The sequence below is a fragment of the Pteropus alecto genome, unplaced genomic scaffold (assembly GCF_000325575.1).
Source record: "Pteropus alecto unplaced genomic scaffold, ASM32557v1 scaffold22, whole genome shotgun sequence".
In the NCBI taxonomy this organism is placed as follows: Eukaryota; Metazoa; Chordata; class Mammalia; order Chiroptera; family Pteropodidae; genus Pteropus; species Pteropus alecto.
The window spans coordinates 7,080,977-7,095,707 of record NW_006434839.1 but is presented as its reverse complement, the minus strand read 5'-3'; the positions used below and the strand labels follow the sequence as shown (position 1 = coordinate 7,095,707).

At 37.7% G+C, this 14,731-nt stretch overlaps 1 protein-coding gene across 3 annotated transcripts in view; it reads right to left on the bottom strand.

Moving 5' to 3' along the window:
• CHCHD3 (coiled-coil-helix-coiled-coil-helix domain containing 3) overlaps window positions 1-14,731 on the bottom strand; it is a 256,115-nt gene that overhangs the window by 144,530 nt on the left and 96,854 nt on the right. The window lies entirely within an intron of this gene.

Here is a 14,731-nt window from a genome sequence, read left to right as displayed (position 1 = left end):
GCCCTGGGCCTCTTCAAAGAGGAGGAGGAGGGTAGGTAGGGTGATTTCTGAGTGTCCTCAAGTTCTAACAGAAAGTATGGTGATTATGCAAGTAGATTTTGCCTCCTTCTACAGCAAGGGTGACCAGCCATCAAGACAGAGGGAAGGAAGTGGCCCAAGCCCCAAACAGCAGGTTCTGGGCAAAAGTGAAGTGGGCCGCAGCACTCGGAGTTGGCGGGGCTCTCGCATCCTGGGGCGTGGCCTCCACAGCACACCCTTCTTGATTCTCTTTCTTCCACCAAGGTCTGAAGAAGAGAGATCTACTTGGCACATGGCACAGGGGTTGTTACTGAGGAACAGCATCAGGCCGCCTGTCAAAATGGCCCCCGGTAAGGAATTACTTACTTGGGTGAAATTAGTACTGCACATTTAGAAGAAGCCTCATTTGTCAACAGCCTCAGAAGTTTGGAGAGATTTACGAATCAACTAAAAAGGTCAAATTATCACTTTAAAATAAGAGTTACATATGCTAAGGAGAACAGGCCTAAGGGACCTCCAGCTAAGACATGCTCTTTCTGCAGGCCGTCTATGTAGAAATCGAAGTTATTGGATAAGCTTTATGACCGAAAAGTGTGCTGGCAGGAGGCTATGAGAATCTGCTATAAGCGTCTCCGCCGAGGCAGGCACCCACCAGGACCTGATGTCAGACCAGACCCAGGACGGGAATGACACAGCATGGCTTGTCCTTTTGAATCTTTTCTTTCCTTTTATATACAACTCTTTTAAAAACAACAATTAATGGCTGAAGGTATCTACTTTTTTTTTTTTTTACTATATGATAAATTAATACTCAATCAGAGAATCAGGTAAACCCAGAAGTGTTTTAAAAATATAAGAAAAAAGATCCTATACCAAGCTTTCTATCTGTTCAGATACACAGATTGTTAAAGAGCATGCTGACTTTTATTCTATTAAACATCATTTATAAACATGTCCCATGATATTAATAATCTTTTTAAAACTTTAAAGACTGAAAAAGATTGACACATTCTTTCTTTAACTATGTTAACATATTCCACCAGTGACAGGCAAGTCTTACTCTGGAGGCATGCAGAGTATGTTTTGAATTTATCCTAAGACAACTATTTCTCCCTAATTTCTAAACTACTGAAAAGGAGACATCTCACTGAAGTCCAGAAGCACAGAAGAGACCTCCCAAAATGAAAGTGTCCCGTCCAGTCAGAGCCTTTGAGCCTTACAAGATCTCCAGTGACAAGGTGGCAATCTCATCGTTGTAAATGAGAGAGGAGGAGAAGGTGTGCTTCTCTTCCCCGAATATCAACTAGCATCTTTTCTGCCCAGGCAACAGGTGTGCGTATCAGTGCTGGTCTTTCTAGTCGAACAACCAGCACTTGTTCCCCTTAATTCTACCTTGAGAGAGGGGGAAACAAGAATCTCCAGCCAAAGTGAGACGAAGACAAGGTCACACCAAATCCCCAAAAAGCGTATTTTGGGGGAGGCATAACGTGGCAGTAGCAGCGAAGCACATCGTTATCCCACCCGTATGCAGGACAAGTTCAAAACCCCCAAACTAGGTTATGCTCACATTCTAGAAACCTTTTCAACCTCCTGCAATGTACATACTACAGATCTGGAGAAATGGCTCCCAAAGCACTGAATCAAGCTGTACACACCATAAGAACATTCCCTGAACACACAGTTGCCTGCTACTTGCTTGGGTCCTCTCGTCAGTGATATGGGAACAGAAATGTCTTTTATACAGTTTCTCGGGAATGACAGACATTAATAGAAATGCATGGATAGATTTACAGCTGGCATGGATCAATTTCTAGTTATTTTACAATTATTGATTAGGGAACACAAACAGACTTTACTACTTGCCAAACAAAAAGCTAGCCCCCTTCCTCACTTCATAAATCTTGAGAAACAGCCAAAGAAACATGAAAACTGACATCTTCTGGAAACAGAGCATGCCAAGACAAGATTACAACCAACTCAAAGCTAAGAATTAAGCAACGAATGTATCTGCAGACTAGAGCTTGAGAAACTTTAGTCCCGCAAGTCACTCTTCCACACAGCTGCCACCTTTCTTGCAACCGGAACTGACGGGAGGCTGTCTCACGTCAAGTAAAAGATTTCTGTCAGGTGAACATATTTTAATCCATCGCATGTATGTGTACCATGTCATTTACAAGGACAAAACCTGATGACTTCAAGAGTCTGTTTTTGTTGTGTCACTCGACCGGCCCGGTGTACATGTTCTCAAGGCATGCGTGCATGCGCGCACGCACGCACACATGCACGCACACACGCACACACACACACACACACACACACGAAGAAAAAAGAAGAGAGGGTGGGGAAAGCACTATTATAATATACATGCAAAGCATATGTATAGTCATAGATATATCTTGGAAAGGATGATCTACAAAATGGAGATACATGGTTAAAATATGCCGTACTCTAAAGAAAGATGTTATTTAGAACTTGTTCTTTTTGATGACTTCAGGGTCGGAACTCAGCTCATTTATAATATACCGAGATCCTCGAGGAGTTAAACAACTTTGAAGCACTGGATACATTCTGTTACCCATGCATGGCAAGAAATGATGGGAACGTTCGAAAGAATCCAGTCCAAATACTGCAAGTTTAACATGGCGGGGGGCGGGGTGAGTGTGAGCACAGAATTAAAAAAATTATGGCCCGAATGGGTAAGATAGAGATACAACGGTCAGATTTAAAAAATTAAGAAATGATTTTTAATGAATCGAAGAAATAAATTGAAAATAAGTGGAAAATAAAGAAAGTGTTTAAAAAGATGAATCTTTGTTTGGACCCAGAGGTAGTAAAATGGTTTAATTCACTATAATACAGGAATTTCAGGCATTTAATAGTCATTCTGTAAAGGTACAAACTAGACCAATTTCCGTGTTGCTTAATTTGATTGTACAAGTATTTTAAATGCTATCAATTTAGGTTTATTGTGCTAACAAATATCTGAGTTTATTAGCAAAAAATATCCCTTCCCCTTACGTTCAAGAAAAAGACCCCTCTCGTTCTCACTCCTTCCGTAGGATGACTACTTTTATACCTGTGCCTATGATTAAACCACTTCTACTAACCAGAGTAAGTTTTCAGTAACAAAAATTCAATTTAACCAAGGAAATAGAGGCTTTCAACTTTATTTTTCTTTTTTTTAATAGACTTTTTTAATAACTAAAGAAAATTAAAATAAATGCAACTCCTGGAATTGGTAACCTATTCATAAAACAAAATTACTTCATGAAAAGTCGATTTATAAGTATATAGAACTTTGCATTCTCTAAAACTCCTGTATTTATATATTTATTCATCAAGGTAACAGACTTGAAAAAAAAGTACATTCGATGACCTTGTCCTCATTTTAAACAGACAGAAACAAAGGGCATAAAGAAAAACAGCAATTTTCCTAAAATTACATGAAGCAGTACCTGGGGGTTGGGGTGGTGGGGGGGGCGGGGTTAGCAGAGAAAAGGCTATTTCAGATAAAATTATTGTTCAAAAAACTCTGCGGAAAAATAAGAAAAGAGTTTACTAACAGTTTTTAATGATACAAATAGAGTGTCCGCTACATTTCAGAGATATAAGATCTACTCAGATTCTGATGAAAACATTTACATTGTTTTGGTTTGGGTTCATTAAAAGAAAATATCCAAAACAAATGTTTCCTCATCCACAATACAGAAAATTAATCTAGATGCCTGAAACTTCATCTCTTTTTTTTCCGTTCTACTTTTGTCTTTCTAAAGCTAGCAATAACAGCAATAATTCATAAATTGCAGGTTGCACAATATTCACCTTGACCTATTGTTTGCAAATCATGTTTAAAATGTTTTGAGACATGACAACTAAATGCAATATATACCCTAGAATGTATCCTTCCCTAGAAGGAGAAATTGCTATAAAGAACATGATTGGAATCTGGATTAAAAATTAAAATGTTGCATCAATGCTAAATTTGATTTTGACGGCTGTACTTGGTTATGCATGAAACATACTAATTTTTAAGCGGTAGAAGTATTAGGGTGCAAATTGGCATATCTGCAACCCATGCTCAAATGGGTCCCAAAATCTGTGTGCGCGCGCGCGTGCGTGCACATATGAAGAGATAGAATGATAAGCACGTGCAGTAAATGGTTAAAAATAGGTAAATCTGAGCCAACTTCTTTGCTCTTACAACTTTTCTGTAAGCTAAAAATTACTTAAAAGTAAAAAACTTAAATTAATTTTAAAATTCTACTTCTTACAGCTGCTAAAAATTGCCTTTACTGAACGCAACACAAATAAATTATACACACATACAGACACATGCAATGTCTAGCAATGTTTATACTCTGCTTTTAAACTTGTAATAGTAGCACTAAAGTAAATATTAGTTACCAGCTCTTCCCCATCATTCTATCAGAACTTTGGAGAAAGAACTTTTCTTTAGAAAATAAACTAATTTTTTTATTACATTAATTAACCTGCTGTCAATAGAATTATTCTTGGAGTTACTAAACTACACTAACAGTTATATAACTATGTCTCAAATTTATTTCATTTTTTTTAACTTAACAAATCTCCAAAATGATCAATAACAGTTTTTAAAATTCGATTCAGAGCTTGACTTTGTAAGAAAAACCTGTGGAATATCTTCACATTAAATTTCTCTCAAAATTCAGCGAAAACACAAAATTGATTGAATCTACTGCATGAGTAAAATGGACACTGCTAACATACATTACATTTATGCTTAAAAATAATCTATTGCCAGAAGCCTAACTCTAGTCTCTTCAACAAGCGTCCTGCCAGATTAATGCATCTTTATTATGCAAAGTACAAAAATAATCAAATTATCTTTTACTTCTGAAAATAAAGAGTTTACATTGTACAATGAAAAAATAAAAGGAAAAAGGGAAATTTCTTCCTTTATAAACTGATGCTCTTCTAAGGGCAAGGAAATAGATAAGTGCTATGAACGAGGTCTTTTTGTATATATATTAACCACCTCTCCCAAAATATAACAGGTCATAGCAAACATTTTTTAATAAGTACACTCAAAAATGACTTTATAAAAGTATACGATAACATTTCATTTAACTGGTATCATCTGCAAGTCACAGGTGAGAATTTTTTTGGAATATGAATTTACAGATTGAAATGCCAGAACTTTTTCAATTCAAAATGATGTAGATGGAAGCTTTAACTCTAAAATGTATTAATATATTTCTTGTTTTTAAACAGATTATTCTTAATCCCTGGTAGTCTTATGATTATGAATTCATTATTTCACTAAGCAATAACACACAAGGCTTGGCCTGTCTGCCTCTATGCTGAGTAGGCCCTTCATGATATCATGTTTTTTACTTTTTACTTCGTGAGTGTGCTCATCATACACATGGGTTTTTAGTGCCTTTTTTTATTTGTCTGCAGTAATTTGTCCCTATACCTGTCTCTAAAAATCCCCTCACCCTTTCTAATAGAGTGGGTCCAATCCAATTTAGGTTAAAAATATAATGGCTAAATTTGCCAAATCATGGCCCAAATAAGATTACCTAGACAGAGGGGATCTAATTTGTTGCTCTCTCCCTGGGCAAACTTCAGGATTCAGTCTCTCTGAACATATGTTTTATCATCTCTAACAAGAATGCTTGATGCCCTACCCATGGTAAGTATTTATTAACACCAGATAATGGAACTGAAAGCTTTTGGTTAAGTGAAAAGTACTAAAACCAAATACCAATTATTTCTGTTGTGATGCTAGTCATCAATAAAGTTCATGAGCATTATTGTGCTACCTGAAAAACACTTTGCATTTCCTTTTGGGTTCAGAGCTAAGGTTCCAGGCAATCAAGCTAACTCTGTTCCTGAAAATCAGAGAGTCTAAGGAAACTTGAAAGAATTACTGTCTAATGTCTAAGCAGAAAATGTATCTAAGCAGGTTTATAATCTCCACTGAAACTGGCCCTGTGACACTGGTTGGTGTTCTCTCTTATCAAGAGAATATTAAACACAAATCTGGAATTAAATTTACAGTCAGTGTCGTAAACAGGCAGAGGATATTTAGACACAGAGCTAAGTATGGGACTCTAACTATTTGTCACAAAAGATGGAAGAATGGGGAGAAGTTAGCTCGAAAACTCCTCTAAACTAACCTAATCAACAAATTTCTGCGACAATGAAGACATCTGATAAGTTTATCACAAGTAATCATAAATTATTGGTGCTGATCATTCCATTATATTTTTTTGAAAATAGCTTGGTGCTGTCTGAGTAAATCATATTCTGCCTGGGGCTCTGTAGCTTACCTCGAATTATTTCAGAATCATCTAAAATAACTCATTTTTCTATTAAAATGATGAATGGGCTAAATGAGGTATGTAATAAATACTGCAGGTTTGTAAACAGATTCTTGCTCTCTAGAGAATGAAGGCCTTACTTCATTTGGTAATTCTGCCCCTCGGTATTTTCAGAAGAAGTCATCCTTAAAATATAGTTAGTAAAGAAAAACGTAGAGAGAGTCACACCGGAACAAAATGGTGAATGTCTTTATGGTTAAAGGAATAACCCAGGGTCCATAAAAATAAATTCTCCCACCTCTAAAAGCAGGGCACAGCTCAAAGCATCGAAAAACACAGAAACGGCCTAACTCAGTTCCATTTAGGAATCATATCTAAGCAATAAAAACAGATACACAAAATAAATAAATAGAAAGCTGTTCAAGAATGGTCAATATTGTGAACAATTTAAGGTCCAATAAACAAAAACGAAGCGGATCTCATTGCACATGGTATGTCACAGAGTCAACATTACTGTTTACGACTACATTCACCAAACCACAGGTCTGCACACTATGGGTTGAAAGCAATTCTCCAAGGCTGTATCAGAACTGACAGTGTGAGACTTGCCATTGAAGACAAAATGGAAAGACTGATGCTAAACGCAAAGAACCACATTTGTCTTACAGTCTCATTCAAAACATAATGTGCAAAACTCTTATTTGTAAGGATTGACAGACTTCACTATGCTTATGTTAAACTTTTAATTTGTTACAGATTAAAGCAAACACTGAGGGACATATTTCTTAGCCTGAATCTTCAGCGGGAAATGAGATTATGATGTCAGTTCAATAAAATTCCAAGGCTCTAATGACAGTTCATTTTAGACCAGGCAGTGAAGCAAATAAGTTAACAATAAATGCCAGGTCATTATAAAGAGATAGAATTATAACCAGCTTTTTGCACCTTAGTTACCTATAGATTTTTACTCAGTCCTCTCCATACCTCACCTTGACAACCATAATGACCCAAGTGATGGGATGTCGATATGCTCTTTATGGCAGGACTACCACATAGGACACTGCTCAACAAGAGTTGCCCTGAGCCAACCAGTTTTCAAACAACTCGATGCAATTTTCAAAGTACATTTAGAATGAAAACATGAGAGCACATCCTATGCAGAGATGCTCCTTATAGTTGAGTTTAAATACAACTAGTTGTTAGCACGAACACCAACAAGTGTTACACTCAACTATGCTATTTTCTTCTCTAACCACTTTATCAACAAGTCCATAGAGTCTAGATAAGATAGTCCCTTGGGAACAAGCTATATGAGCGAATTGCAGTCATCTCTACGTCGTGTTCACTGGACAAACCTGCCAACCTTGAGAGTGAGATTTAATCTCCACTACGAGAAGATCATTCAGCCATTCTTTCCTCAGGCCCCTCAGCATCTGCGCAGCATGATATCGTGCTTCTCTAAGGCTAGTTGGTAGTGTTAAGTGCCTAGGTAATTCTGCAGAGCTGGATGAGGAAGGGATTTGATATGTACATCTGAAAAACATATCCATCTGGTTAAGTTTTCAGTATGCAAGCAATACTGAAATCTGTAATAACAGTCCTATTCTTTCTCGGGGCTGTTAACATGAAGGCTGGGCTTGCAAAGTGAGATAAAACATGTTGCTCGTTTTCTACTGCAGTAGCAAGCAGACCTGAAGCAGCCCTGGCACTCTGCGATTAACAAGCTTTGATCAACAATCTCTTTGTAGGGCTGTACGCATTCCAGTCGGCAATAATTACGCTGCTTTAAGACACAGGAAAGATGGACCACATGTAAAAGCAAAGAACATAAAGGAAGAAGATGGCATATGAATGCTTTGTGCTAGGAACCCTAGTGGTCTGCTGAATCCACACACACAGAAGGCACAGTGATGCTGTACGCTTTTGCTCCCACTTGTCTTGAAGGACGCTGCCCTTTAAATTTCCTGGTAAAAGAGAAACTTGGCAAGAGTTAGAAAGAATGGGACCTGCAGATGGATCCCAGGTTCTGTTCTCACCAGCAACATTGAGGAAAATATCTTATACCTAAGTGGCTTAGATCCCTCAAACATGAAGTATAAATTCTATACTTCCAGAGTCTTCAAAAGCAAAACTCAAAATCATTAACTTCATTCTTGCCATGGAAAGCAAATTAATACTCCATGCATGTCAAAACGACTGGGGCTGAGTGTCTACAGCAAGAAAGTCAGCACAAGGCATATCTAAATCAGAGAGATCACATTAATAGAGGTTAAAATCAAAGTACTAATTGCACCCAAAAAATAGCAAAAAAAACAAACAAACAATTTAAGTATCTTTAAATACCAAATAGAAGAACCTAGAATAACTGCTGCTACACTGCCACATCATTCAGCTTGTTAATTTTAATGATACTAAAAGCCTCAACCGATCACTCACTGTTCTTTTACACAGAACTTCGGAGCATGAACCATGCTGTTCATTTCAAAATTACAACCCCGACTGTATCTTTTTGCCCTTGAGCAGGGCCTCACTTATATTGGGGTGGCAGTGGTATTCTTATCTAGTTTCTTTGATTTAGTCATTTTCCTCCATACCCCAAATGCAAAACCTTTTTCTCTTTTACCATGAAATTTCAACTGTCACAGTTTGAAGCACAAACAAAACACAGAACTGAAAAGGACACAGCACAAAATTAATCAATTCTTCTTGATTGCTTCATTGGTGCATTTCAGACAAAAAGGCAACTGGGGATGAAAAGTGACATTTTGGAGAAGCAGTCACTTAAATGTGCAAAAACTAGATTTATGCATTCACCTATCCGATTTCTCGTGTTATTTTTTTTCTAAACACTGAGGTTTTATAAATTTAAAACTTATAACATAAGTAGAAAAAATAGAAACCCCAGGGCAAGAATGACCTTCCCCACAAACTCTACACTTGGCTGGAGACTATAAAGACAAGCAACCAGCTCTAACTCATATCCCCAGCAACTGACAACACGTAGGACATGGTAGGTGTTTAATAAATTTGTGATGGAGGAGAGGGTAGAATGGGACCGAAACACCTAATAATCTCCATTTCCATCCATGTCTTCCTCTATTCTGTCCTTCACCTCACTAGAGTGAGCTATCAAAATGCCCATCTAACCATTTCATTTCTCCCCTTTGGGACTCACGATCTCAGCCAGGCCAACTTCTTTTGCCTCATCCCTCGACACTCTGTGCAGTTACTTCCCACTCAGCACCCCCTAGTGGTGACCCGTTGTCCCCAGGCTTCCAAGCTTTTGCCTGCAGCAGTGGAGGCTGGACCAAGCCCACTCCTCCACTATATGTGCAGTTCCCTCCACCACACACTTCAGGTCTCAGCTCAGACACCACTTTCCAGGGGAACCTTTTCTAGTCCTCCCCCTTTGCTCTCCTCCCACTTCCTGAGCTTGAGTAGATTCAATTCTTCATGTATTCAGTTGATAAGTATTTATTGACTGTTTGCTCTCTGCTAGGCACTGGCATAGATTAGGCACACTCGTATGTGTGTTGAACGAACAAATGAAGATACAGCAGTGAGTTAAAAGAAAGTCCCTTCTTTTCACAAAAGTGAGAATTCTCACAAAAATTTAAGTAGCATGGCTCTGTAACAGACTTAACACTTTTAAACATTATTTTAAATATATCTGTCTCCCACATTATACTGTGAATTCCTTGGGGAAAGAATTTTGCCTTTTTCGTTTCTATATCTTTAGTATCTAGCACAGTGCTTTTCATACAGTAAGCACTTATGGAAACATCTGTTCAAACAGGAAAGAAAACTATTTCACGTTTAGGTTTATAAACTCCAAAATATTCACGTAAATATTTCCTTAAGTAAGCAAAATGAAGTTTCTTTTCCACTTTAGATTTTAAAAAATATTATATAATTCTGTGGTGATAACAAGAAATGGCTAACATTGAAACAGCCTAATGACAGAAGAAAAGTCAATCAAATTTTAATTGACATTTAAAAAATAAATCAAATATAATCGTAAAGTCAAAAAACCACAACTCCCTGCTCTATATTTCCTTAAGTAAGCAAAATGAAGTTTCTTTTCCACTTTAGATTTTAAAAAATATTATATAATTCTGTGGTGATAACAAGAAATGGCTAACATTGAAACAGCCTAATGACAGAAGAAAAGTCAATCAAATTTTAATTGACATTTAAAAAATAAATCAAATATAATCGTAAAGTCAAAAAACCACAACTCCCTGCTCTTTAATTAAAAAAAAAAAAAAAAAGTCTAATGACACAGCAAATATTAGATCTTACGTACGAGATCTTGAAGGATACACAAAATGTCAAGTCTCATTAACTTTCCTGGTTTCCTGGTGCTGTCCTTCTATTGAGTCCTCATTCTTTACAGAGGTGCTTTCCCGCCCCTAAGAACAGTCTTAATGTGAATTTTATTTAACACTTCATGTGGGTAAAATTATCCATGAACTCTTCTCCAAAACCTGTGGGTTAAAATAGCTGATTAAAATCTTGGTATCAGTCACTGAAGGGTAGAATGAGGGACTGGTGTGCTCTTCTTGAATCTAGACCGGGACTTACAGCTTCTCGAACTAAAACAGTTCTTCCAAAGGGGAAAGTTTTGATCTGATCCTATTTTAAAACTTCAACGACAGGGCCATCATGACTCTGCCCTTCAGCGAGCTTTACTAGAACGGGCTGCTGCAACTGTAAGAAAAAGCCTGGACTCACATCTAAAGAGACAGCAATCTAAATGTCAACCGTTAGCGGGTGGAAGATGCGGAGGGAGGGAGGAGTTGGCTCCATTTCACAGTACCAACATCACGTCAATTTTTTTTCTCTAGTTCTCCTGAAAGACAGCTTTCCAATTCCATCAAATGTGTGAAACCCAACCTTTACTTTCTTACAGGCCACAACATTTGGGTTCTAAATAAAGAGGAACAAATCGATGTTTGGCCATCGCTCAAGGAGACCCACATATTAGGGTTAAGAAAGGCAGCAATGGGGGCCCAGCACTCACAGCGGAAAATGCTAACATTCTTGGGGTGACTCACATGAACCAAGGGTTCCAAGGTTGCCTACTGCCCCAGGTGGGGATCAAGTGACTTGACGACAACAGTAGGCTTGACGTCACGTTCCATACCACACTTTTTACAAAGCGGTGGGACACAGAACCTGGACACCTGGACACTGTCCACATAGGGGAAAAGGCAGAAAGAACTTCATACCCCTAAACATCAATTATACGTGCAATATTGCTTATTTCCTTGGTGAATTTTTTCTAACTTTCAATTGTGGTGAAATACACATAAAATAAAATTTATCTTCTTAACCATTTAGAAGTGTACAGTTCGGGAGGATAAAGCACATTCACATTATTGTGCAGCCAGTCTCCAAAATTCTTTTCATCCTGCAAAACTGACACTCGATAGCCATCAAAAAGCTCTCCATTCTTCCCTCTCCCCAGCCCCTGGCAACCCAACTTCCACTTTCTGTCTATCAAATCTGACTACTCTAAATACCTCATATTAGTGGAGTTACACAGTATCTGTCTTTTTGTGACTGGTTTATTTCAGTTAGCATAATGTCCTCAAAGTTCATTTATGTTGCATGATGTGTCAGAATCTCCTTCCTTTGTGAGGCTGAATAACACTCCACTGTCTGTACATACCGCGTTTTGGTTTATGCATTCATCTACTTGGGTTGTTTCCACTGTCTGGCTAGGGTGAATAATGCTGCTATGAACATGAGGATACAAATATCTCTTCGAGACCCTGCTTTCAATTATTTTGGGTAAATACCCAGAAGTGGAATTACTGAATCATATGGTAATTCTATTTTCAGTGTGCTGAGGAACTGCCATACTGTTTTCCGTGGTTGCTATACCATCTTACATTCTCGCAACGTCCTTGCCCACTTTGTTATTGTCTGTCTTTTTGATACTAGCCATCCTTATGGATATGAGGTGGTTTTTATATTTTTTAACTTTTCTATAATATCACCGTATTATTTTAATAATTATAAGTAAATCCCATAAAATACATTCAACCATTAAAAGTGAACATACAAATATATATATTTATTGGTATAGAAAGACCTTTACCATATAGTCTAAATTTTTTAAAGGCGAAGGTTATTGTAAGAGTTACACAAAACTATGTATATTATTATCTATGTTTGGGGATATACATATACTCGTATTAATATAAATGTTTTATATAGACTTAGTGGAATGTGAAAAGGAATATAGAAACAATAAGGCAAAAAGTTAACAGTTATGATCTGTGGATAGTGAAATTTAAGTGATCTTAATATTTTTGTATTTATTTTCTGATCTCTACCCAATGAATATGCATTTCTTCTATGATAATAAATAATAACAATAGAGGGGGTAATTCGGTAAACAAGTTGGGAGTCATCAAGTACCTAAGTAATTGTAGGCGGCCATGCGGCTATAGCCATAAAGTACAACCACTCAACGTGTCCGAGGACATTCAGGCCAGGATGGGGCCCTCTGGATCAGCTGTAATCATACTGTTAAACTCTAGTTTTAGTCCCTAAGTACTCTGACGGCTTTATTTGGTTAATATTGATATATGATAGATGCTGAAATCCAAGAGTTGAGAATCTGTTGATTTGCCATCTATTGATTCTTACAACCCCAGAATCAAAGAAGAAGAGATCTAACAAAACAGACTATACAATGCCAGTTTCTTGTGCTTAACATGCTATAAACACATACACACATATACATACATACACACACCGCGGGCAATAGACAAGATTTATTAGGTACGAAGAGATAAATGGGCTAAAGATAGCTATTCCAACCAAACTACATTACATATTTTAGTTACCATTAGATAAGAAATTCATATATCGACATTTTTGTGAAAACTCTCCTTTGTTTATGCTTTGTCATATGCATGTGTGTATGTTTCATGAGTGTGTTTTTTTTTTTTGAATCTCAATCTTGCCTGCCTCCCTGAACTAAAAGAACAAGACTACATCCAACTTTAGGCACAAGAAGTAGAGGAAAGAGTACTTCAAAGATAAGAGACACAAGCTGAGGCACAGAAGAAAATGATAACCAAGGATTCCGCTACCCACTAGGAACTAAAAAGCTTGCTCCCAGATCTTCCTTAAACAAAGGCACGCTTAACCTTTTCCACTCTGACCCTGGCCTTCAAACTGGGGGGCTGTAACATTAGTGGAAATGACTCTTCAACACACTGGCCACTTTTCACCCTAGCCAAACAGTGGAAGCAATCCAACTGTGTTGTAGATGAATGCATAAACAAAATTGTGGTATGTACAGACAGTGGAATGTCATTCAGCCTTTTTTCCTCAAAAAAAAAAAAAGACCCTTGAGCTTAGGAGTACAGCAGATATCATCAATAATTGGATTACTCAACACTTCAGGTCTTTAATCCTGAAATTATCTCCTACTAAGGACAAATGACTTTCCTTCCGCATCTCTTGGCCTCCGTTCCACTCAACATGTGTGTCCCTCATGATGGCTACCAGCCAGTCCCTTGACATTTCTTTCTTAATACATCACCTCTACTCCGGCTTCTCTGTCTACCCATTCCGCCTGGATCTTGGATGAGTCACTGAAGAAATGGATTACATATGAACTTCCTTTAATTTTCTCTACTGGTAACTAGTCATAGGTTAGCCTCTCAAAGAAAAGACCAAGAGAAAGGACAGAAGAGAGGACACCCTGTCCCTCAGTCTTGCATTCACAGTTCTCCATCATATAATCACATTCTACCTCCCCAGTGACCTCCCAACCACAGTGCAACAAGCACTGAAGGTTCTGAGAAGCCCCGTGCGGGTTTCTAGGAAGGCTGGAATGGGAGCTGAGCGGGCAGGACCTCCGGCTTCATCAGAGTAGTTCTACATTTATCTAACAATGGGAAATCATTTAATCAATTACGTTGCACACAGAAGACAGATGTTATTCAGCCATTAAAAACTATTTCAGAAGAACATTCAGGGACACGAGAAAATGCTCCTGATGCTAAACATTATATACAGCATTATCCAAATTCTTAAATATGTGACAGACCTAGGAGTAAAAAGTGTCTAGAGGGAAACACGGTATAACTGTGGTTGTGTGAGAATGACAGATTTATGGGTGCAAATCTTATTTCTATTAATAATCCTTTCTAAACACATTTATGTAATCTTTTCTTTAAAATTAAAAGTAAGTATGTATTTCCTTTCTTTAAAAAAGATGTTTCTCCAAAGCCCTTGCTCTATGTTTGCCCTTTCTAAAGCCCAGAAAATGAATGATCAAACCTTACCTTTGCTGGAGTCTTCGCAGGCTAACATCTGGTAGTAGCCAGCAGGACAGAAACAAGCTAGGCTGCTCACCCCAGAGGTTTCAAATACAAAGAAAT